At 35.4% G+C, this 25,172-nt stretch overlaps 1 protein-coding gene across 2 annotated transcripts in view; it reads left to right on the top strand.

Moving 5' to 3' along the window:
• elfn1a (extracellular leucine-rich repeat and fibronectin type III domain containing 1a) overlaps window positions 1-25,172 on the top strand; it is an 80,555-nt gene that overhangs the window by 31,593 nt on the left and 23,790 nt on the right. Inside the window, exon 2 of one of the 2 annotated variants that reach the window (XM_032588336.1) lies at window positions 23,998-24,088. The exons of the other annotated variant lie outside the window; for it this stretch is intronic. The gene's annotated coding sequence lies outside the window, so the exon portion shown is untranslated. The remainder of the gene's footprint in view (window positions 1-23,997; window positions 24,089-25,172) is intronic. 2 annotated transcript variants of the gene reach the window in all.

Raw genomic sequence — 25,172 nt, 5'->3', positions numbered from 1 at the left:
ATTCCACTGAATTAAAGCACCTTATTGGAGTGAATCTTGAGTAGTAATGTATTATTTTATGACATAAATCCTCAGAAAATGAAACAGATTTTTGTATAAGATAAAGATAATCTCAGTAAACGCAAAATGTTGTTTCCATATGATGATTGTATTTATTAAAAGAAAATTGCTTCCCAATCCAGTTTGATTATATGTGAATAAGTAATTACAAATTTTTCTGTATTATGAATAACTGTAATTAATTATACTGTTTCAGTTTTACTAGCTACACCCAAGAATGTTTACTGCCTGATATAGTGTGATGGTTTTGGACTGGTTTGGTCCTTCGGGGCCTCTATGAAATACCATATTTGATGGAACCATGAATTATGAAACTTCTGAAGGAGAATGCTCACCAATCAGTCCATGACCTTGGGCTCGAGTGTACTTGGGTAATATGGGAAGACATACATAGAACAGAAGCAGTCCACTTCTTAATAGTCCAAAAAAATAAAATAAATGTTTTGAAGTGGCCTAATTCATAAATCTGAACTTAAATCAGGCTGAGGAACAGAATTATGAGTTTAAATGGGCTGTTCAAATCCAAAGCCTTTAAATCTTCCTGAATTACAATAATTCCACAAAGACGACTTCTTCCACAGTGACAGACTGATTGCCAATTATAACAAAAGCTTTTTGCAGGTTGCTGCCACTAAGGGTTTCACAACCAGTTATTGGGTTTGGAGTAATTACTTTTTTTTTTAAAGTGTGTTGATTTTTTATCTCTAAATGATCATTGGAAAACTCCATTAAGCATTTCCTTTGGTTATCTCTGTCTGATATTAACTTTTGTTTGTTTATTACAGTTATTATTTACAATTGTTAATATCTGTCACAAAAAAAAAACCTTTCCCTTTCCCACCACTGTGTATCTAGTATATCAGACTGTTGGCAGTCAAGGTCTGTAATGTAATAAGATTGTGATTTTTCTGTTACCATCTTAATGAGATTTGGTCTTGTTACAATGATTCTCTGTGAAATTACAGCATTTTGACCTGTCATAATTCTGTAAGATTATAATTCACATTGACACATAATTACTATATTATATTGGCAAAATTAGAACTGAAGGGCATAAGGAGTAAGCACCAGTTCCTCTAAAGTTACTTTTCAATTACCTGCGCAATATTGCCAAAAGTGCCGTCCTCTCACAGAGGAGTTTCTAATTTTCAGTTCTGCTAAATAGGAGCTGTTGTTTCTAACTGTGCAAGTGGATTCATCATTTTTTTTTGCTTAGTGACACTGGCAAGGATCTTACATCGTTATCACTAAGTAGCAGTCCTGTCCTGAGGCTCAGAGGGAACATAGGCCAGTTAGCTTGATGCAGTGTAATTTTACAGGATTTTGAACCTCTATATGTTAAGCTACGACCTGCATGTTGAGATAACATGCCTCCTCTCCAATGCTTGCTTGGGTCCACATCGGCACACCGGGTTAACACAGCCGAGGAGTGTGGTGAAAAATAAAAATGCAGCAAACTGTGCATGCGTTTTCAAGATTTTGACAAATGTGCTGCATCTTCCTGGGTGCTGGGGCATGAGTCAATCACAAGTCTATAAGCACAGTACATCTCTGCATGTCCTATCTTCCCCGAGCTCCTTCAATACATTACAGGGACGGACGTGTGTCAGGTGATGAAAAAAAAGTCAAGCGACTTACACCAATCATTTGCTGCCTGACATCTTGGCAGTTCAGCAGCTTCATGTAAAAGGAAGGATATATTGAGGTAAAGTGTTGCTCGGGTTTTCTTGGAAAGGACGGACCTCTTCCCACAGATCAGCTGTTAAATTCACTGAACTGAAAATCAGTTCTCTTCCTGCAGTGCGTGCCTAGCTAGTATGTGTGAAAATATTCCATCTTTGATAAAGTGTTTCTTGCACTATATTCCTCTGGGTGCTCTTCATATTTGGAGAATGCTTTGTGTTCCAATAGTTTGTAGTTTAAGGCTCGAGTGTTCTGGCAATTTGTACACCCATTCAATATAATCATACACTATTCTACAGCAGATGTTTTAGCTTAGGCAGGGTTGGCCTTGAAGGTGCCAACAAACATGAGTGCTAGCATTTATCTTGGACGAGTTTAGATGAGCAATATACCTTTTGAGAGACAGTCTCATCATTTCTGTTGTGCTTGTGGGAGGTATTCCATGAGTAATTGCACAAACAAGCAATAACTGGATAATAACAACAATAAATGTAAGACTTGTAAATGTCGAGGTATATCATGGACAGGCTGAAAGCTCATCTCAGGGTTTGTAAATGTTTGTAGTGGTAAAATTATGTTTTGATTATTCGAGATGTAAACCTGTTTTACAACTGTTTTATTCTAATAGATTTTTGCAAGAAGAAATTACAAATTTCAGGATTTTGAATTAACTTTTTGTATATTTGTCAGAAGGATGAGGACTGACCTAATTTTACTTCAAATTTTCTCATCACTTTGTTTCTTAATCTGAATAGAAATAGAATAATGGTCAGTATAGTCTGTAACTTTTGTTATTAATCACAAATAAACTAACTTAAAATTCCTACAATTTTTTTTTACCAAAAATAAAACATACACTTCAAATAAGATTGTTTTAAATAAAAGCAGAACAATGATCTTGGAGAAATGTGATTGCTGACAAGTCTATTTCCATCCAGACAGAATGATTCATAGATGTCTATCTATGACGTCTACACTTACATGTATCATCAAAAGCTCATACTGACCCAGTGTTCAAAGGAATATGCACCCCTCTTTGATCCTTAGCTGGCACATTTTATTCATATTTTCTAATTACACAGATGCATCGTCACAGAACCGAATGTTTCATAATGTGTACTGGGGGGTTGAGTCATTGTTTTGAAGGTGAACTCTTGCTGACTTTCATGATGTTCATAGATCCATTCATTTGGTACAGCTCAACAAATTAGCCAGACTGATGAGAAATTGCCATGAGGTTCAAAGTTGAGAAGCATAACTGTAACTGAAATCCATACTCGGGGCCTTAAAGGCAACTTTGCCTCAAACTTCTGCATCTCGCCAAAGTTAAATCAGCATGTTCAGTCAGGCAGGAGCCTAAGTCGGTCCTGCGGGAACAGATTGAAAACTCCTCTTTGTTACAGTTTGTGTAGTGAAGTGCAATTACAGAGCCCTCTGCCCTGACATAAGAACTGTAACAAAATTATGCTTTGAAGTTGGTCCAATACAACTTGCATTGTTTAACCTCCAGTAACAGGTCAGTAGCTGTGGCCGGTGTGTTCCAATACATCTTGAATCATAAGCACATCTCCTTTAAACCTTGACCAGAAAACTACATAAGGGGCCAAACAGGAGCAAATCAGTATCCTGGTTTGTATTTTTGTTTGCTGAGGAGTGGACCTTTTTTAATATATATGCAGATCTTTTATGTTTTTATACAATTTAAAATGTTAATGCAGCAATGGCAGTTCTATAAAAAAATAAAATAGTGCAGGTAAATAATCTAAAATACATGTGGTAGTGTTTATTTTATTGCATCCAACAATAATATATTTTAATCATGACTAATTCAGAAGACAAAACTGAAATTTCAGAGGTCCTATGAACATGCTGGCCGTTTATTACTGATATTTGTATAACTCCCGCTACGATTCACAGATATTTTTCCTACACTTCTCTCACACTGAACTTGTTTTATTCATGACAAAACCTCAATGAAACATTAGAGGGCAGAGTATATTGAATATGCATTAAGGCGGTGTACCTCTTTATGAACTGTGTCATATAACTTGGTTTAAGAATCTGGTAATTCTGCACTCTCAGGTAATTTTACACGTTTCCTCCTGGCTGGGTGTTAAATTTTGCAGAGATTTCCTCCTCGTTGCACACTGATGTAAGGCTTTCAGCTGGCTGGTGTGTATCCTGGTAGAATGACATATGGCAGGGAGGCAAGCATGAGTGATGGGCAGCAAATCACATTTAGGTGAACGCAATCTCTGCCTCGACTTTCGTGTTTCATAAATGATGCAGCAGACAGAGGAAAACATTTGGATTCCCCTGAAGCAAAGACAAATACCTTTTTATACCTCACTTTAGAGTGCACTTAAACACGATGGGGATATTTTTGTTGACCGTCAGTGCAGATAGTAGAGGATTCTGTCCAAGCATTTACCAGAGTAGGTCAAAAATACCACTTGGCTTGTTTAACTTTGACCTGAAAAAACACTTATCTATTTTAAAATGGGGCACGAATCCACCACAAGCAGATCTAAAGCTTCAGCTTTAGTAGGGCAGTGTGGGTATAGAGCAGACAGGTTTGTACTGGGGGTCAGGGTTCAAACAGATTGTCAATGAAGCAAACCTAATTTGTGATGGTTTCTCTCGTGACAACTGTATTTCCACTCTGATTTGCTGAAAATAATTTGTAGAACATTTGGGAATAAATATAAGTTTTTATCCTTATTATGATTGCAGGTGCCACAGAATTGTGAGGAATAGCCTGAGTTACTTCAGTGGCAAAATATAAATTTTTTACAACCTCCGTAAGGGTATAATGTAATAGAATAGAAAAGGCCTTTATTGTCCCACAGTGGGGAAATTTAGGTGTAAAGATAATAATAATAGAATACTCCACAAGATTATTTTTTGTTTGCTTGTTTTACTAAAGACACATTAAGAGTATTGAAAGTGGAGGATGTCACTGTCCTTTTGTCACTAAAGAATTTTTTTGTAGGTTTTATTATTTTATTTCTTTAAGGACAAAGAAGACCATACATTTTTACAAACCCTTTTACAGTTAAACTTGACTGACAGTTGCAGAGCACAATGTAAAAATGTGAATTAGAAAGGTCTGCTAAAACTTACAAGCGATAATACTATAATTAAGAAGCATATTAGAAGAAAACTGTGGCTACTGTGACTTTTCTGCAGCAGTATAAATTAACTATTTTACTTTCATTTGATTGTTTTATATGAACACCTCAGACTGACTTGTGTTAGACTTGCAGCTGTGTATGAATACGCATAGCTGGCTGCCTGACACTAAATCGGGCTAAACTTTGCAAATAGATTTACATTTGTTAAATGGAGGAAAAATGAGACTTTTTTATTACTTAGTTAAAACTCAGAAGTCTGAAGGAATGGTAATGATGCCATGGTTTAATATCCCTGTGATTGTTAACTTGAGGCAGCTTCTCAAACATACTGCGTTAGTGAAAAACGTCATGAAAAAAATCAAAAGTATCCGATATTGTGGAAATTCCACAATATCGGATCATCCTTGGTTTGATGTTCCAAATGCACCATGTTCATCTTGCCAAACTCTTTATAAATATGCAAAAACACCATGGACGTGTGCAAAAATTTATGCATCAACCTCACAACAAAAATTAGATGTTGAAGACGATGAGAGAGACAAAAATGGGACAAAATTCCAACAAACGTGAAAGGATAACAACACCTTTGATAAGTCATGCACTTATAAAAAAGCAATTCTACCACATAGTAAGGGAATTTTTGTAAACTTTTAAATTTGAAGACAGTAAAAAAAAAAAATAAATAAATTGTTATCAGTTCTCATTTGTGAACTTAAAACAGAACATTCTTAGTTTGATTTGATCTCAGACAGCAAAAAAAAAAAAAAAGGTTACATGCATATATGCAGTGTATGTAAATATCTGGTTTCTACTGAATATTGGTGCTGCTTTTGAGAATTAGAGTGATGCATCCACCCACTCTGCTGCACTGGAGACTAGAAAATGACTAAATGAGATGCAAAGTGAAAAGCACAGAGGAAGATAAAAAAAGAGAAAAAAGAAACCAAATTAATGTTCTTCTGACTCTGACAACTTTTGGGCTTTTGTGTGATAGCTGGTGGCTGCGAAAAGATAAGGTTTACTAATGGGGTGCTGAGAAAAATGTTTCATTTGTTACCATACATTACTTATGAGACTGTAGAGTAATATAGTGGTGGCACAATTCATATAAGCCCTGAGAGCTTTAGACTGGGGAACCTGTTGTAGAACTTTCAGAACGCATTAGTGAGATACTGAAAATACTTTATTATTTACTAAAAACATATACTGTATATATATATATATATATATATATATATATATATATATATATATATATATATATATATATATATATATATATATATATATATATATATATATATATATATATTTAGAGACTTATATATATATATAAGTATATATATATCCAAGTATAATCTAGTTCTCCAAGTTATCAGTCTTCTTAAATAGTTTGCTAGATAGATTTGGTTTGCATCTACAGTACAGACCAAAAGTTTGGACACACCTTCTCATTGGATTCAATGAGAAAGTGTGTCCAAACTTTTGGTCTGAACTGAGTACAGACCAAAAGTTTGGACACACAGTTGTGTCCAAACCTTTGGTCTGTACTGTACATTAGATAAAGATTTCTACAGGCAGATTGGTTTTAGCAGCTGTTTGGTATTTACAAATCAGAACTGGATATTTCTGCAGATCATCAAATTTTTGTCCACATTTTTTTTTTCTTGTGCTGCCTTGATAATGATATGGATCATTTACTTTTATAGCTTAACAATATCTTTCAGCTTTACTTCTCTTAACATCTCATCTATTATTTAGCAATGATAAATCCAAACCCTAGTGTACAGTTTTAAAAGGATTTCAGCAGATTTAATCTTAGATTAGTAATGCAAAATGTCTCTCATTGAATTTATCTGAATGCTGTACAGAATTACAGCATGGGCAAAGCAACATACTGTCCATTTTTCTTAAAATCTTGATCAGTCATATTACAAATGAGATAATTCAGCCCTGGTGCTGGCAGTTTTCCCTCTGCTGATTACACCCCTGTGTTTCTGTCTGTTATATTATTACATAACAATAATAATAATAACAATGGTTCCAGGAATATGTGCATAACATTATCAGTCAGAGCATTGATTTAAAGTTTACATACTGGCCAGAATCCAGAAATTATCTCACTTATTTCTAACTTCTATAACTTCTGAATTACATGTTGTGTCTCGAAGGCAATTAGACTATAACATATGAATTCTAAAACAAGATATAAAACATTGCTTCTAATATATGAAGCTATGCATAAAAGCATCACTTAATTCCTTCCTGGAATATGTGCGCAATTTTCAAAGGATATCTTCAAACTCACTGGAGAGGCTACAGTGAATCTGAAGACATAGAAGACCTTGAAGATCAAAGTATTTTGTTTTTTAATGAATCTTACTCACCTAAAGCCAAAAATGTGGCACATATATGACACCACCTCTTTTCTTAATTACTGCGAAAAGACATAATATTTTTGTGTAGTCACAGCTCATATAGGAAGGAGGAGAAATATTTCTGGACCCTTTGAAATGACAACCTTTGAGTTTTACTGGTATACCACTGTAAAAGCCTGAGCTCTGATTTATTTCTGTTTTTTATCCCATAAGAACTCTTATCACCATATAAATTTCAGCTTAATTGTTGAGTTACTTAACTGTCTGGAATATTAGAATGATCCTATTTTTCGACAGTAGGTTCTTATCATAGACTTTGTAAGTGTGTCATAGTGAAAACAAACACACACACACACACACACAAAAAAAAACACTGACAGGTTCTCAAAAAAATCTTGATTTCTAAACCTTGGACCAGTTTATGTTAGATCAAGGTAACTGCTTCTATACTCTGTAAAGGGTTTAAAGTGAATAACACCGTTTTATCCTGAAAGGATATAAGAGTGAGTAATCCCAGTCGTAAAAAAAAAAACAACCATTCAGTCATTTTGCAATTTACTTTGTAATTAATGACTGTTTTATGTCTTTAGATTTGAAACATGATATTATAAGAATAACCTTGAATGTAAACACATCATAATGTTATAGGAAAATTAATGTCACCACAACATTTTATTTGGCATTGTGCAAAACGTAAGAATGCTTTTTCCTGAATGTTGCACACACATGCAGTGCTTTTTAAAAATGCACACCACCCCTGTTACAAATAACTTCAAAGGTAGTGAGAGTATGGTAGGTCAGTATATTAAAGAACTACTGAAAAATAAAAACAAAGTGAAAAACACCCTAATCTTTAGAGACTTGATATTAAATAAACCGATATCCCACATCATAAGACCCCAGAAAATGATCAACAGGTTAAAAACAATGCATGTGTTAGTAAATACATTTTTTACCTTTTTAATGATGTATTGAAAGAAATTCTGGAGACAAAGAAAAATAAAGACCAAGAATGTAGTTAACCAACAGATGCTAGAAAAGGCACCAAAACCTAGCACAAAGGGAATGATGTGTCTGAAAACACCAATGTATTTCTCAGATAAGTTAAGACCCCAGTTTGTGGCCACTTAACATATTAAAGAAATAGATTTATATTTGCTTAACTCAAATGAGATGCATGCAAACACAGCCTGACTTCTATCACATAATAACATAATAATCCCCCTGTATACGGCAGTATTGAAAACTTTCACTCAGTCAATGTATTCCTCCCAGAGACATACATTAAGTCCAGCTATTTGCAGCACTCCTCTCATCCCTGGGAACTGTCCAAATCCTGTTGCATTAACAAAACTGAATATGAGCTCTCTCCCACTGATGCTGCGTGACGTTATGTTCCTACTTTTCCCTATTGAGCAATTTAAAGACGTGGAGATAAATGAAAGCATTACTTCCTGTCAGTGCTCTGAAACCAAACAGATGAGTATTTCATTGAACAGAGAGGCGACAAAATCTTTATCAACAACTTTGATATCACCAAGTAATCTCAGAAAGCAGCTGCGATGAACCTTTTGGGTTTTATTATTTCTCAAATTTCTCAGATGATAGCATGTCACTAAACACCTTACTGCTGTCCCCCCTTTTGTCATTGCAGCTCAAGTTCTATTAGACATTAAACCCTCTTGAGAGAAAAGAAGATCTAGAGAAGATGAGAGAAAGAGCCAATGGGGGTGAAATGGGTCTGCTTGTGTCTCCGGATTACTAATGAGATGTTAGCTTCAGTGTGCATGGAGCTGTCAGGTAGCCAAAAAACCGTCATAGATTGATAATGATAGCTCTCACCATGGTGGTCTAATGCATTCTAGACATAAAAGAATGCGTAATCTTCTTTCAAGATAAGAAGATTATTTAAAATATCTTGTTTTATTATCTGTCTAAATATAGGTATTATTACAAATATGCAATTTATTTCAATGGAACATTTGTTAACTAATTATACTGTTTTGTTTTTGAAAGAGCTGGGATACGGTTGGAATTTTTGATGTGTTGTGGAAAAAGACATATTTGAGCTCACACAATGATTGGAAAATAAAAAATGGCAGTACACACAGTTTAATCATTTATATCAATGCTCTCCAGTTAAACAATGTCAATTAACTGTAGAATGATCACACATGTAGAAACACTTGGTGGATCCATTGAAGAGCCATGTGTAGATGATTAAATCAGTCCTATAATCAGTATAAAAGTTTAATCACTCATAATCATTACATTTTGACTACAGTCCTGTTCAGCATGAAAGAAACAGACGAACTGGGGAGAACGTACTGCAGGCTGTTAAATCCAGACATGAGTGCGATTAGCTGCATTATAGACAGTCGCATCAAAAAAACAGCAAATCAAATTGGAAATCACTGATGTTTCTTGTTTCCCTGATCTAATTTTTAATTAGCGTATTCAAATCTGCCATGCTCAATGTGCTAAATGTACTTTTAAACACCTTCTCTTTTGCTGATGTCTTCCTGACCTTACATTTGTAAATGAATACTCACCGAATAAGCATGAATGTTCCTCATTGTCACTGTCCTGCATCTTTATATTGTTAGATTTCATGAAAGCTTTCAAAATATGCTCTTAAAAACATTACACTCTCGCATTACTATCAGACTAAAAATAATTTTTTGAAAAGTATTGGGTGTACATTCAAATTTATGTACATATCTGTTGTTTTTCGTGAACTCTTAAGTTTACATGGTTATATTTAATGTACCTGCAGTCAGGGTGCAGACAAACAAGAGTCAATTTCCTTGTTTGTGCAAAGAAATGTGGCACAAAAAACTAATTCCCTTGCAGGAATTTCCTGGTCAAAACAAGCAGCCCTACAAAAACTAATGAAGATATAAAGCCAAATTAACATGCCTAAAATAGATTTGGGGATAAAAAACAAAAAGCATTTTGCAAAAGCACTTAAAATCAGATGTGGTTGTCTCTTAATTTGTTTTCATCCATCAAAAACGAAGAAATTACAAGATATTCCCCATTTATGAGTCAAAGCCTGTCCTTACCTCAAAACAAAGCATTCAAAAGAACATATAAATTTTTAATGTGTTTATAGACCAATATATTGGGTGTTTTTTAGTTTTGAAGCATTTATTGCCCTGAAAAAAAAATTCTAATTATCTGCACTTAACCTGCTGATTACGGGTCAGAACCGACAGAGAGAAAATTAGTCAATTTTGATCACTGGCCAATGGATTTCTGCCTCATTAGTTGTAACAGAATCAAGCTTTTGGAGGCAGACATTTTGAAGCGAGATTGGGCTGAAATAGTAAACAGCAAATTTTATTCTGTAACTATCTAAACAGATAATAAATGGATGAAATTATTATTTTTGCTATACTTAATATCTATATTTAATTTAAATGTATTTAACATTCTCTTCAATTATGTAAACTGATCTATGAAAAGCATAACAACATACAGTAGCTATACATGGTAGGACTGTGTTTTAGTATTATTTATTTTATTTTTTTTGTCAATATTTATTCATCCAAGATGCAGCATAAAAAAATTTGTGTTAACATTAAACTGAGGCGCTCTGTCCAATAGAGTGAGTGGCAGGCAACTATACAAAATTCAACAAAGTGAGTTCCTAGGTGAGTCAGATTCTGTAGATAATTTGAGTTGGGACCATTTTAGTTTTATTACTTCTTCCTCTTCAGTGATCCGCGGTGATTGTTAAAAGAAAGAAAAATCCCACAGCAACGACTCACACTCACTGCCTTTAGCTCCATCAGACTTCAAAGTGCATTACCAGTCGCACTGAAACTCTTTAATGAATCAACACTGGCAAGTCTCATCAATATGAAGGCACTGAATAATGCCTTTAGTGCAGGCGCTTAGCTTGTTACCGTATTCATTCTTTCAGTGCTGATTGAGGAAACAGGGGGAGTGTATAGCCTATATAGATGCAGTACTCATTCATAGCATCAACCTAATTGAAGTCTTTGTAATATCTCAATTTGATTAATTATTTATAGAGATATTGACACCATTCTAATGATGTGGTGAAACTTACATAACGCTGGAACAATCCTGCATGAAATGCTTCATGAAATAATTTCCCACTTATTGCACATTGTAAATGGAACCATGAAATGCAACACCAGCTCCTGAGCAGGTCTCTCACAGTCAACAATACCTGTGCATGTACGTATCTCGGGTTGCTTTCTACTCCTTCTATTATAGATGATCTTCGTTCATTTTCCCTTTTTAATTATTCATATGATTTAAAGGAGCAAATTACACTAATCATCCCTCATCTAGCAGTAAAAGTGAAGAGGCCAAGATGGGCCTCTGTTGTATTTTTTGGTTTGGAGTTTGGTGGGAGTGATTTTGCATATTTTGCCTGAATTCTTAAAATAAAAAGCAAAAGCAGACCTTTTTCAACCAAGCGTTTGCTGACTCATGACAATTCATCCTCACAGCCAGTGACATTGGTGTCTTAGCTGCAGCGTAAAGGCAGCGCTTTGCACTGTGATTTATTGAGTGGGCCCGCTGCAGCGGGAAGCAGGGAGAATAAAGTGCTCTCACCTGGAAAGTAAGGCTGACTGTGGTCTGAAGAGTTTTTTTTCCCCCCTTGGGTTTCACTGCTCACATTACTGTAAAAAGAGCCAATGAGGTCTGGATGATTCCATATTCATGAGTGAATTAATGAACAGTTGCAAGAATTGTGTCTTTGGAGGCAATTTACTTCTTACATTTATCAGTGTTGAATATATATGAATGAGTAAAGAACTAGAAAAATAGCAGCGCTTATGGCTTGTTCTCACTAGTGAACACAATTGGTTGGGAATGTGTTCTTTTTTGTTAAATATGCTTAGCTAAAAACTCCAGATATGTAAACTGCTGGCACACAATTACTGCCAAACGGTGCTTCTTGCAACTCGGCCTTGCAGGTTTCTGTGTTAACATATCTGCTGTGAGGGCCCCATGGCTCTATACGCCTCTGCCTGCTGAGCTACGTGAGTTGAGCAGAGTGGGATATCTTCTGCAATTTTTCACGTCAGATCATGTCCACAATATGCATCACCTTGGCAGGATATGTTTAATGTGTCCTCCTTTTTCTTTCTTACTTCAAGCAATACAGCAAATTGTTCATGCTGGGCTAGCTGATGCATAATAATAAAGTTAAATATGAGGACTTTCTCACACTTTGACGGTTTACCCTTGGCAAACAGCTCAAAGGTGCTAACTGAGGATATTCACACTCTGTTAAGTTTCCCGTGATCCCATCAATTAAAATTTAGCTTCTTTTGTACAGAAGGCTTACACCTTTTGTCCTTAAGACTGCAGAGAAAAGCCTGTCATAAAGCTGTCCACACAACCTGGATGGCATTCTCACCAAATTGACACAAATACATCAATTTGAGTAGTACAATAGATATTCGTAGATATATTCGTAGATATTATGTATGAAAAATAGAAACCAAAATGTATCTTTAAGGAGTAAGCTAAGGTTAGCCATTTACAGCATTGATTTGATTCTAAAAATGTTTTATTTGTGCTTGGTATTGTGAAGAGTTTTTATGAAAACAAATATGTGAATAATAAAAAAAACACATTAAAAGGGATAGCCCAGTCTTTTTCAAATACTGAACTTTTCTTTTTCAAAAAATGAATTCAAAGATTGCCCAACATGTCAGCAATCTTTGTGGCTCCTGGTCTCTTGTTGACCTTGGACCTGAAAAATTACTTGAATTCTCACAAGACACGAGCTTTCACAAGCTCATGAATTCAAATTAATGCTTTCATACTTTAAATTGTATGCAAACATAGTCATAATTTTAAGATAATTTAATAATTTATGCAGCTTGTATCCAAGTAGGGAAAACATTTTATACACACTGCAGCTGGTTGTAAATAAATCAGCCCCATTTTCACTTCTTAGCAGTTCAAGGTCATGTTATCGTCATGTTTTCTTTTAATTTTACAAAGAGCATTTTATTTTCAACATGTAATGTGTATAGTGTGTGTACATTACTTTTGAGCTAAATGATTTGTTGCTGAGAAGCTTTGGTGTCAGGAGCTAATTTCTGTAAACTCAATTTTAGAAATGTAGCAGTTTCCCCCTTTTTATTTTTTATTTTATTATTTACAATTAGAACTAGTGAAAGCTAATTCAGCTGAAAAAAATTACCATATTGAAAAAAATGCTTGAACGCATTACCTCTTTGTACTCTTTGACATACAAAGAGGAAATAATAAACTATCGCCTCTGATCATTTAACCCTTGGGTTACGCAGCCTTCCTCGGGGCTAAAGTACTTCCACTTTTTAAAATGCTTCCACATTCAGGAATAAGTTTTTTGGCATGCAGGGAGTATAAAAAGTTAACATAAATAAAACAGAAAATAAATTAAAATGTGTACTTTAAAAACTTTTTTTTTTACCAGTATAACAAAAAATAACCAAGACAGAGTCTGCCATGTAGTAATTGTAATTCATTGTTTGTTCACAAGTAGCTGTAGAGCAAGATGTGTTAATGCAGAATGCAAGGATGGAAGACATGATTGGGGTCATTGGTGCTAAAGTGGCGTGGAGGTTAATCTGGAAATGGCCCCCGCACTTAAAATTCTGCCTAAAGCCTCATATAACTTTAGTCTGCCTCTGATTGACTTTACTTGCTTATTCGGTTAAAGAAAGGGTTTTTCTAAAATTAGCTGTATGAAATAATGGTACTGCAATAAAAAATGATTTATTTTAAGATTTGTTACACATTATTAACAGGGTTTGTAATAAATGTGCCTTACACTGCAAAGAGAAAGGAGAGAAAAGGTTTTTTTTTATCTTCCCTGCAGCAACATTCAGCACTTATTCTGCCAACCTTTCTGTGTCATGGTGGAGCATGTTTAATAACATATATTTATTATATTTAGCGATATACCAATAAATTGTTTTCTGCATATGCAAGCATATTAGTAATTAATCCAAACACATACACTAATTGACAGGCAATTTTTAATTAGGGTTAGTGTATGACATCAGGTTTTTCTATTAGGCCACAAATAGCTGTTTTACTTCTTTTTCTATTGTAATTATATATTCATAGACTTCAGCACCAGACATGAAACAAGAAATAAGCAAACAAATGGAATGCTAAACAGAAAAGTGATTTCAAAGAAGAACAATGAAACGACCTTTTTAGGTGTCAAATTTAGTGTGTGATTTTGCTGTTGCTGCTCATTCTTCCACTCCCTACTCTGTTATTCTGTTGGGGTTTTGTGTAAGAGTGAGCCACAAGTTATTTGGCACTGCTGGTTTTTGTGCTTTGATGAGCATGTGAAACACTGAGTGACAAATGGTTGGACAAGAGGGAAGAAGTCTGTGGGATGTTATTATCCTGATTTTGCTGACATGTCTTTGTTTTTCAGCTTCATTCAGGTTTTGTAAATAAATCTGTGTGCAATAAATCCAATTCAGATGTTAATTCCTATCATCAACAAATTAGTTGACAAGTAGGAAGAAGGACAGTCAAGACATCTTGGCATCTTTCAAATAGGATTCTATGGTGATTTAAGCCATGAATTCTCTTTAAAGTCTAATACAATTGAGATTCAACATTTTAGTTTTATTATCTAAACTCTGCTGAACTAAATTACACAGTTTAATAAAAAGTCTGGGTATGTTTTGTTTTGTCTACGCTTCTGGCCTAAATATTTTTATTGCAATTTTTAACTTTAGTCTTTGGTTAATTGCTCACAGTTAAGCACTGTGTACATCGTAGACTTGATGTGCAAGTCTCTGACTCACAGCTGGAACTGAGGAACATGCACTGCTGCATGGATTTATCTTTAATTATTGCAGAGGCTGTCAATTTGATCTACTGTGCATGTGAATCCTAAGTGACTTCTACCAATACGATACGAACTTTATCAAGGAACAGCTTTATCTAGAAAAGGTAATGCACAGGAGTTTCACAGCAAAATCAGTGATCCATTGCACCAAGTTTTACCTGAGATGACTTCACCATTTATTGTGGAGTCGTTACAAGTGTCATAAATTCATATTTTGTCATGCTGGCACAAGATCTTTAAGATGCTGCTGAATCCAGTGTTCAGAGATACTGAACATCTGTGATAAAAGCAGAACACAGCATGCGTTCTAGTCTACAAGTGCACAAAGTAGCGGGGATCCTTTCTCTTCCTGAAAGAAGCCTTTGCGCATTTGTCTGTTTTTCACATGCACACATCTCTCACAGTTTTAGAGTAGCAGGACAAAATAATGCCCTTTTTTTTGCAGATCTTACCCTGAAGACAGTCGGCAGAAAATATTAAAGGGAAGAGCTAGTGCCGCATAGAGGCTCTGATATACTGGTCACCCTTGACATTCCACCCTACTTAATCCAGATAATAACAAATAACTGCCTGTGTCACTCAAGACATCAGTCTTTGAGTTGTGAGCAATAATGTTTTTGTAACCTACATGTGTGCTATAAGTCACTCTAAGCGAGACACATGGTCGCACTTTTAGTACTCATCATAGCTCATCGCTGTCATGAATGGAAAGGAGAAACTAAGAGACAAAGACCAGCTATTAAATGAATTCCAAACCAAAACCGCCTGGGAATGTGTGTAACAATAGCTTTGTAGCTATTTTGCCCCAGGGTCCAGTCTGCTCACAGAGCACAGAATGACTTTAACAAAAGCACACAAATGCATCTCTGAAATGAAGCAAACAGCAAAACGTTCTTTTAGTTTATCAAATTTTCAAAAGATTGAACTTTTAAATGCTATAACAATGTAAGTTGTACTACATTACTGTCAAATCCTTACATAAAACTACATATTGAAATGCTGATTAAAGACGTCTGTATCTCTAGTGCACTACTGCAAAGTTATGCAAATCCTCTTCCTGCTCAAAATTCTTCTTCTGAATGTAAATGCAGGGTAAAAAACTCCTAACTTATAAATCCTTACTGATTTCCTCTCCAGCTCAAGGTTTTGCCTTTGATTTCTATGCAGCATGACGACATCAGCATTGAATGTAGCAATCACCGAATCTTGGCTTTGCATTTAATTCATAAACATTTTTGCTATTTCTAAACTTGATTTTAACCTGCTAGTGTATTCCATAAATATCTCATTAGAATAAATTTCATAATGACTGATCTTACTGATCTGTAGATTGGAATCCTGTCATGTACGCTCAGTTGTATATTTTTTCTAAACTTTAGTAGCAAAAACATGTCCTATTTTATTTGAAACCATGACATCAACATGTTTACTCTGGACTAGACAGTATACTACCCCAGTTTAATATTGAATGACTGAACACAACACCAGTATCTTGCTTTCAAGAACCTATTAAGAAACCTGTTCTGTCTGTAAATATATGTTCATTCACCTTGTATGGCATCCACTATTGTTAAATGTAAAGTAAGCACACTTGTCTTCTATTGGAAATGCAGTTTCATAGTTTATTCTTAGATATTCACTCATGAGCACATACAGTACATACATCTACTGTACATATAATGTTTTGACACCAACGCTTATATACATCTACATATAAGTCTTATTTGTTCAAGGCTTATGTCTGGGTTTTTACAGGTAACTATGTTTTTGTATTTTCAATTGGAGAAAGAAGATGCAATGTTTCCTTGTCTTTGCTTTGAGAAACAGCCATTCAAATATTAAATCAGGAATTTCCCCTGCAAAGTATTGGCAAAGCAGTATGCGAATCTAATTACTTTAGTTCAGACATTTTATGGGCAGTTGGAAAATCGCCTAAGTTTGGATTCCAATACAACCTCATTTCCTTTTTTCCTCAATTAAATCCTTGTCAGACACCAGCACAGGTTGAGTCAGCAAGTCTAACACAATGAGCCCACCTAGCAGCGTGCATGAGAGGCATCCAGTCACACGGCCAGCCGCTTCACATCCGAGCGGACCTTTCAGAGAAGCACTTTTAGCCAGCCTGCAACTGCAGTAGGCTTCAAAGATTCATTGCGCTTTTGTACTCCCTCCTCCACACCATCTGTTATGCTTTTAAGGACAGCTAGGTACTTCTTGATTGACTGCTCCACTGAAGTGAATAACAGGAAACATTCTCACCAGCATAACCTCGTCATAGCTTTGCCAAAATCAAAAATGTGCAAATTTATTACAAATTTCACAAGTGGTAGTGATTAATGCAACTGCCACATTTTCTGAACACACATTTGGCTCATAGTATTAATTGAGTGTTTTTGATAGCTCTGTAGTGTATTGTACAGAGACTTATAAAAATATAGCGATAACATTTTATTTGAGGGGATGTGCATAAGATTGACATGACACTGTCATAAACATGACATAACACCTGTCATGAACATGTGGGAGTCTTGCTAAATGTTTATGACTGTTGTCATGAAGTGGAATTTGTTAAATAATGACATTTTTAATGCAAAGTTGCACCTATAGTGGCATTAAAAGTTGATTAAAAGTGTCAACTTTGCATTTGTCTGTAAATAAAGACACTGAAATCACTGCCACCTTAGTTTATATGGCAATGGATGATTATTTTATTTTTATTGTTCTTGTTTTTGTTCTGTCTGTTTCTTGCTTTTTTATGAACCATAATTGTGTCTAAATAAATAGGATTGATTGATTGACTTTCAATGCAGAATTCCATTAAAACTTGAAATAAATGTCCATTAAAGGTGTCAACTTTGTATTAAATATGTCATTATTTAGCAAATGGCACTTCATGACAACAGTAGTAAGCATTAATAAAGACTCCTTCATGTTCATGTTTCAGTCTTGTGCACACCCCTTCAAATAAAGTGTTACCAATAAAGCTTCCACTTGAGTGGCACAATACTTCCAATCAATGTGGCATAGTGAGGGATTTTGACAGTTTGCCCTATTTTATCACTTTATGGCCAAAAACTTTAATGTATTTTTAGGGCATCTTTATGCTATAGACCAAAACAAAGTAATTCTGAGTTAAGAAGTTACAGGATAGTCGTCTGAGTTATCAGCATATAAACATATAGCATATAGCCGGTGTACTGCAACTCTTAGATGTCTCCCTGTTCTAACACACTTGAATGCAATAGCTGAATCACCTCCTAAGTGCAATCAAGTTCTCCAGAGTCCTGCTAATGACCTCATTATTTGACTCAGGTGTGTTGAAGTAGAGATACATCTAAAAGTTGCAGGAGACCGGCCCTCGAGGCCTGGAGTTGCCCACCTCTGGTCTATGGGCATGTCTCCCAAAGCATTATACCAATGTAAGCCATTTTAATCATTAAAACCCAAAGATTGATTGCTACTTTTTAAGGGCAGCAAATTCTGATAATATAGAAGAAATCAAGACCCATTTAACTACAACAGATTCACCTTGAAGGAAAAAGGAATTCTGAAAGTTTGTTTTTTACTATGAATGTCTCTTTCCAGGAATTACTTGATATATCCTTTAAATTATCTGAGAATATTTAGATAAGGTAGAATAGCAAAACTGAAGTCAGATTGGAATGTCCTCTTTTGTTAAAGGCAGTTTTGACTCATTATAGGGAGAAGAGGTGTCATCCAAACACAATGTTTGATCTGAGGTTACATCAGAAGGTAAAGGTTGTTAGGAAAGTCCATGAACAATATTGGTGTATGATGAAAGAGAAATGACAAAAAAGAAGTGCAATTAGCGTAATAATATTCCTTCAACATTTTTGTTATGTACCAAATCTATTAATAGGCTAATCTGCACAGAAACTTTGGCTTTCCCATTGATTGCCCCTTGGAGAAAAATACACTAATTAAAAGATTGTTTAATGTTTTTTTTCTTTTTGCAGCTTTACAAACACAACATTTATAAAGTTACTGAACAGACTGTGGAGCAAAATGTGAAACAGAATGCTGGCACCAGGAACATATTATGTAATATATTCAAGGAAATTTTGGAAACTTCAGTCTCTTCATCAACTTTTGCTGTCAACATTTTTATGTCTCACAAAATGAACAGAAAAACTTTTTTTCTATATAAACTTTACATGTTTGTGCACTGTAGCATTCCTACCTTTTATAGAACAGCTGTAGATTGTCATCCTAAATTACCTCATTAAAAGTTATCATGGGACAGAATTACCTGACAGTGATTTAAATTCTGAACACCAGCATCAAGCTGTGGACCACAGCAATCTATTTTTGTCCTCATAGCTACGTGCACTCCTCTGCACCTCAACAGCTGTGCAGAATCAGTCAGATTAGTGCCAAAGCTCAACCTCTGAATGCTCCAGGTCAGCATCACGGATGTGTGCCAGACACCCTCTGCTCTTTCAGACCATATTGGGTTTGCTGCTCCTCACCACCTTGACCACCCTGAAGCCCCCACCATCACTCCTCCTGTATGTCTTCCTCCATCCTTGCATTTCTAATTATTTCTGAAAAGCAAAAAGAAATAGCAAGATAAAGATGTCTTTTGAGAGCAATAGTGTATTTTAAAGTGCATCTTCATATTGAGTAGGCTCTAAGCAAAATCAGATAAAAGCAGTGATCTCTGATACTGAAAGATTGTAAATGTCTTAAAATTTAAGATTTTAAAGAAGTAGGAAGTTTACAAGTTAAGTGCAAAAAGTAATCTTCATAGTTTGTTGTACTAACATAGAAAAAATGTTGAGTAAACTGTTCTTGAGCTCAGTTTGTTCACAAATACATGTAATAAAATAATAATCAATTATATGTGACTGTTTTTTTCCATTGGTTTATTGTGCGTCACATCACGTGACATGTCTAATTTAACACACCTGTGTGAAATAAAAGGTGTTCTCCTTCAAAGGATGTGTAGCGCATTAAATGTGTTTAATGTGCGTCACATTTAATGCTCTGCCAAAAGTGAATCTGCTAACAAAATTAAACTTAGTCTTCTCTCCTAGATTCCATCAAATCTGTATTAAATGCTGTTAATGGAAGCAATATTCTTAACCAAAAGAGTTGAGTTTAATTCAGCTTGAATCCCCATAAAACCTTAGACCAGCTCTGACTCCAAATGGTAGATAAGGAGTAATAAACATTATTTATTATTAATATTACACAGGTAATGTGATGTGTATTATAGGCAAAGACATTTGATACAGAAATGATCTATGAGGTTTAAAAGACTAATCAGAAACAGTAAAAATAAACATTTCTAATAGCATCACCTGGATGTGCAAATAGATGTTTTGCTTTCATTCCAATATCGTTCAGAATATTCAAGACTATAGAGCCGATGGAAAAAATTTAAGCACAAAAGTCTATATCTAGGGAGTATTCACCTGATGGCTGCCCAGAGCAGTACAACATTTCCCCATTTTCATCTACAGCATTGTGAGTAGTGTGAACCAATGAAAAAAACTGGTGCTTCCAAAATCAATAATGCTGCAGGATAACAAGGTAGCAGTTGTGGAAACTTAACCTCCCCTGCTAAACTAATGGTGGTTTGTTGTCGTACCCTCATGGGGATAATAAAAGGCTGTATTACAAGGGTAGATGATGCAAAAACAATTTATCACAACACAAAAATCCATTTGCACTCATGTAATTTGCAAAAATCCTTTTCACAGTTGCCAAGAAATTCTCACTTGCCTTTCATCACCTACAAAAGCTTTGTTGCACCCTTTGGTCATAAATGTTAATGAACAGACAGTCCTTCCATGCCATTCTACAGTGAGTATTAAGTCTAGTTATTTTGTACGGGTTAGTTGCTTGCTAGCGATGTTCGAAAATTTTAAAATAAATCTACATGTGGAAAATGGATTGGTTATGGTTGAATAAGACACACAGGACACATGGGGTTTGATACCTAGAGGACAAGAGTTAATGTCCAGTGCTGAATAAATTGCCTTTTTAATGAACCCACATTCAGATAGGCTAAGGTATATCAAAAGTCTTGGTTTGAGTTCAGACTATAATGGTATAAGGTAAATTCCATCATTTGAGTAAAATAATCACAGAATAAAATAAAACAGAATCCTGTCATCATCCAGACAGGATTCTGTTAAGACTTGCTGGTATAAGTGGATGTTAAGAATATAAAGACCATTGGATGTTGGTGTGTGTGAGAAACTGACATGTTTTTAGCACACCAGAGGATTTTAAGCTAGGATCTCTACACACATTATTGGAAATTAATGAATGCTTGCTCAGTTGATATTTACCATTATGATTTTTTAATATTAATCCATTGTGGGGATCTCAAGGCATTCCTATACCAAAAGTCGTCTACAGTTCCTTCAGTGTGTTGGTCTTTTCCCTGTCTCCTCACAATAGTACATGAACAGAAAATCTCAGAAGAGTCACCATCCTAATGAAATACGTAAATCACAGCAGAAGACTCCTTTCAGTGAAGAGGAGCAATGGCTCTACTCAAACGTAACCCCTGGGTGACAGAGCTTGTTACCTATTACTCTAAAACCATGCCCAGCAACCCTAAGGGAAAAGCTTATTTCAGCTACTTGTATGCAGGATCTTGTGCTTTCAGTCAGGATCCGTTTTCATGATGATAACTGAGGGTTGGAACATTGACAAAGCGTTAAATCAGTAGCTCTGTTTGTTGGTGCACTTTCTTTTCTTCACCACAACAGAGCAGAGCTGTGTCTGCATTACTAGAGATGAGACCCCAATCTCTCTGTCTCAAGGAACTTGAGACAGAGATATATCCTATACTTGGAAGGAGTCGGTTGAGAACTTGAACTGACTCACATCTTCCACACTTGGCTGAAAACCAATTGAATTACAAGAGGAACCACATTATGTGCAAAAAGCAAAAATGAGACCTACAGGTTCTCGAAATGAATAACCAAAAGCCAGTAAAAGCATCCCTGGCACACCCCACTACCAAAAAAATGCCTCATTTAATGCTGTTTTAAACATGCAGAAAGCACATCTGGATTAGACAACTGAAACTGCGTAGACCCCTGAGCAACTCTGCAGGAGGAGGAAAAGGAAGATATTAAACTTTTGAAAATTGTCTTGCAATAAAGAAAACCCAAAGTCATGAGGTTTTAAATTTAAGAATTTTTCTTCTTTCACAATTGGAGTTCAATCCCAAAAGACAATATCTCTGTGAAAGACAAAAATAAAAAAGAAAAACAGTTTTACCCATGTTGTATATTTGTATACTTGTTTTTTACAAAATAAATGTTTATAGAACATGTTCAAAGTATGATTTTCTAAACGTGTTTTTAGGATAAACTCTGTCGCAGTGTGCCAGGTCAGAGCATGCAATGAAGAGTAACCTGCTCAGATTCCATCATGTTATTGTGTTGAGTATTTCTGTTGAAAAGTGTATGAGACTGCTATGCTAATGCTTACAAGGACAGTCAAATTTTTTAAGAAAAAATATATTTTGTAAAAGAATATATCTACTTATATGCTAATATCTCACCTGTTCATAATGATAATTTTTCATACTAAGATGATTATATGACAGACTTTTTCTTATCTGAAGCCCTGCAACATTCAGGAAGAATAATTACATTTCTTCCATATAATGAGCACCTTTCTGAACCGAAGTCCCTCATGGAGAAACATTTTAACCATACCTAATTTGTGGCGATGATTTTCATGTGTAAGTGTGAATGTGTTTGAGAGAAAATGACAGAGGAACCTGCCTCCCAAAGCCCAGTGGAAAAAAAAAACATGGCAGCAGGGGCAGCTGCAGAACTGACCCTGCCAAGGACGGAGAGCTTCCCATGTCTGTTCAATGCTGTGAAATGGGTCATTGAACAGCTAAATGGTGTCATTATGATGAGTAATTAAAAGAATACAGCTGAAGACTCCCAAACTACCCTTTTCTCTTGGTTCAGCTGTGTTGTGTTGTCATGGTTCTTTGCAGAAATGCAGCTGCTATAGGCCACTTTAACTATCACCTCTTTCACTTAAATGCAAATTGGTAGCTAAGTGAATTGCATTAACTATTGTCTTTTCATTTAGCAAAAACCTGTAGATTCACATTGGTGAGTGATGAAGATTGGATTTTGCCCATGCTTTTCATCTGGTACACGGCGCCACACACTATGAATCAAAAGACATGAGCGCATCAAGCTGTTTTGCTTGGAAGAGACACAGTATAAATACTTTGTGCCCTACGATGTGTTTTGAAGACATTAATATCTATGTGGGAAGGAAAATTGCAACCTTAGATTGCAGCTTCCATAGCTGGTCTGTAAACAGAAATACAACAAAAAGGATAAAAGACAGTCAAGCAATAAAGGATTTGTGTTTCATCTCCATTAAGCTTATTTCAGGAATACAAAGTCTCCATATTTCTTTTGTGCAAAGCTTATTCGATGTCGTTACTTCAGCTTCCAATAAAAATGCATGAAAGATGTGCCAAAGTAGTCTTCCCCAGGGCAGCATAATGCATTCTTACTCTCTTTGTAGGGAAGTCATTAAGATGATGGAGAGGTAGGAGGAGGTTCCATGTTTGATTAATTAGTAAAACTAACTTTGGCAAGACCAGGAACTGAAAGAGAGGATTTCATTAGCTTACGCTTGTTAGATAAGGTTAATGAGGTGACTCCCACTGCTGAAAAAACCTAGTACTGAATCCGTTTTTGACTCTACAAAGAGAAATAAGAAGTTTATCCTCTGAACACAGAGTTTTTGGGGAAAATCATTGAGATGTAGAAGGAATAGAAGGAATGCTCTTCCTTCTACAGATGCTCTTCTATCTATAGAAGGAAGAGCATTTACATGCATCTTTATCATTCTTTGTTTGCAGAAATCAGCGAGAGAAATCCGGCGAGATCTGCCCTCCTGGAGGCTATCAGGGATGTGTTCTATAACTGAGGCGTTCAACCCAGATTCCAGCAGTAAGTACAGTGCAGGTGTTTAGCACAGATGTGTACATAACTTAATTCAGCCGAGGTTCTGCATGAGCAAACGTACCCCTAAGAGGATCACATCACTAATCCGCTGGTCAATACATATGACGAGAACAGTACAGTGCCAAAGCCAAGTCATTTAAAGGACATGTCATCCTGAGTGTGGACAGCATGAATATCCCTCTGTGGGATTTAAGCTGTGTTCACATTCTAAGTTACACAGTTACAGTTTTAGCATAAAGTTGAGCAAAATAGCAATTTAACCAAATTTATCTTTGTTTTTTGACAGCTTAAAAATGTACCTTTCCTCTTATGAATGGTGCATTTGCTGTACATTTCACTCTTTAAGGACTGAATGCACCTTTATATCAGTTCTGTCTGGCTATAAAAGTGAAGGGTAAGTAAATGAATATGTGAAACAGACCAGAGTGTGTAATTACTTTTGTTAATTTGTAACTAATTAGTCTTTAATCAACTTAAGTTTTAATTCAAGAAAATGTTTCTAATTACAATATTTGAGCCACAGAGAGACACGAGTCATTAAAGGCTACATGTCTAACACTCTGCCTTTTTTTTTGTTTGTTTGTTTTATCAAATCGGAAATTCTGTTGTACCTTGTATTTTTTTATGGAGTAGTTTTCAGTCTCTGAACCATACTAAATATTGATCTTTCATAAAGGATTCAATAATTTTATAACCAAGCTGCTTTTGGTTTTTCAATAGATTTAAGAAATCAGTTTTAGCTCTTTTTCCTTTTTGTATCTGGGTACAAGTGAAGGCTTTCGATGGCTGGTGTAGGAACAGAGACAGTAGATGCATGTGCGCTCCTAACAGTTAGTGCTAATTAAGTGGACCTTACTAAAGAGATTTGACCCTATGAATCACCACAGACTCATTTTCTTGCAATATATTTTCCTAACTGGTACAACCTTTTAGCTCAGCTGACTCACATGTTACTCAGGTGTCATGTAACAAAAAGCAATAGGAGGTGCCCTTTGGATTCATTACTAGATTTGTCATATGGTTCAACAGAAATCAGAAAGAGTTTTTTGTTTCTCCAATCAATTATCCC

This window comes from Xiphophorus hellerii, chromosome 16 (assembly GCF_003331165.1).
Source record: "Xiphophorus hellerii strain 12219 chromosome 16, Xiphophorus_hellerii-4.1, whole genome shotgun sequence".
Lineage (NCBI taxonomy): Eukaryota > Metazoa > Chordata > Actinopteri > Cyprinodontiformes > Poeciliidae > Xiphophorus > Xiphophorus hellerii.
Note: the sequence above shows the minus strand (reverse complement) of the source record. Positions and strands in the feature narration are given on the sequence as shown.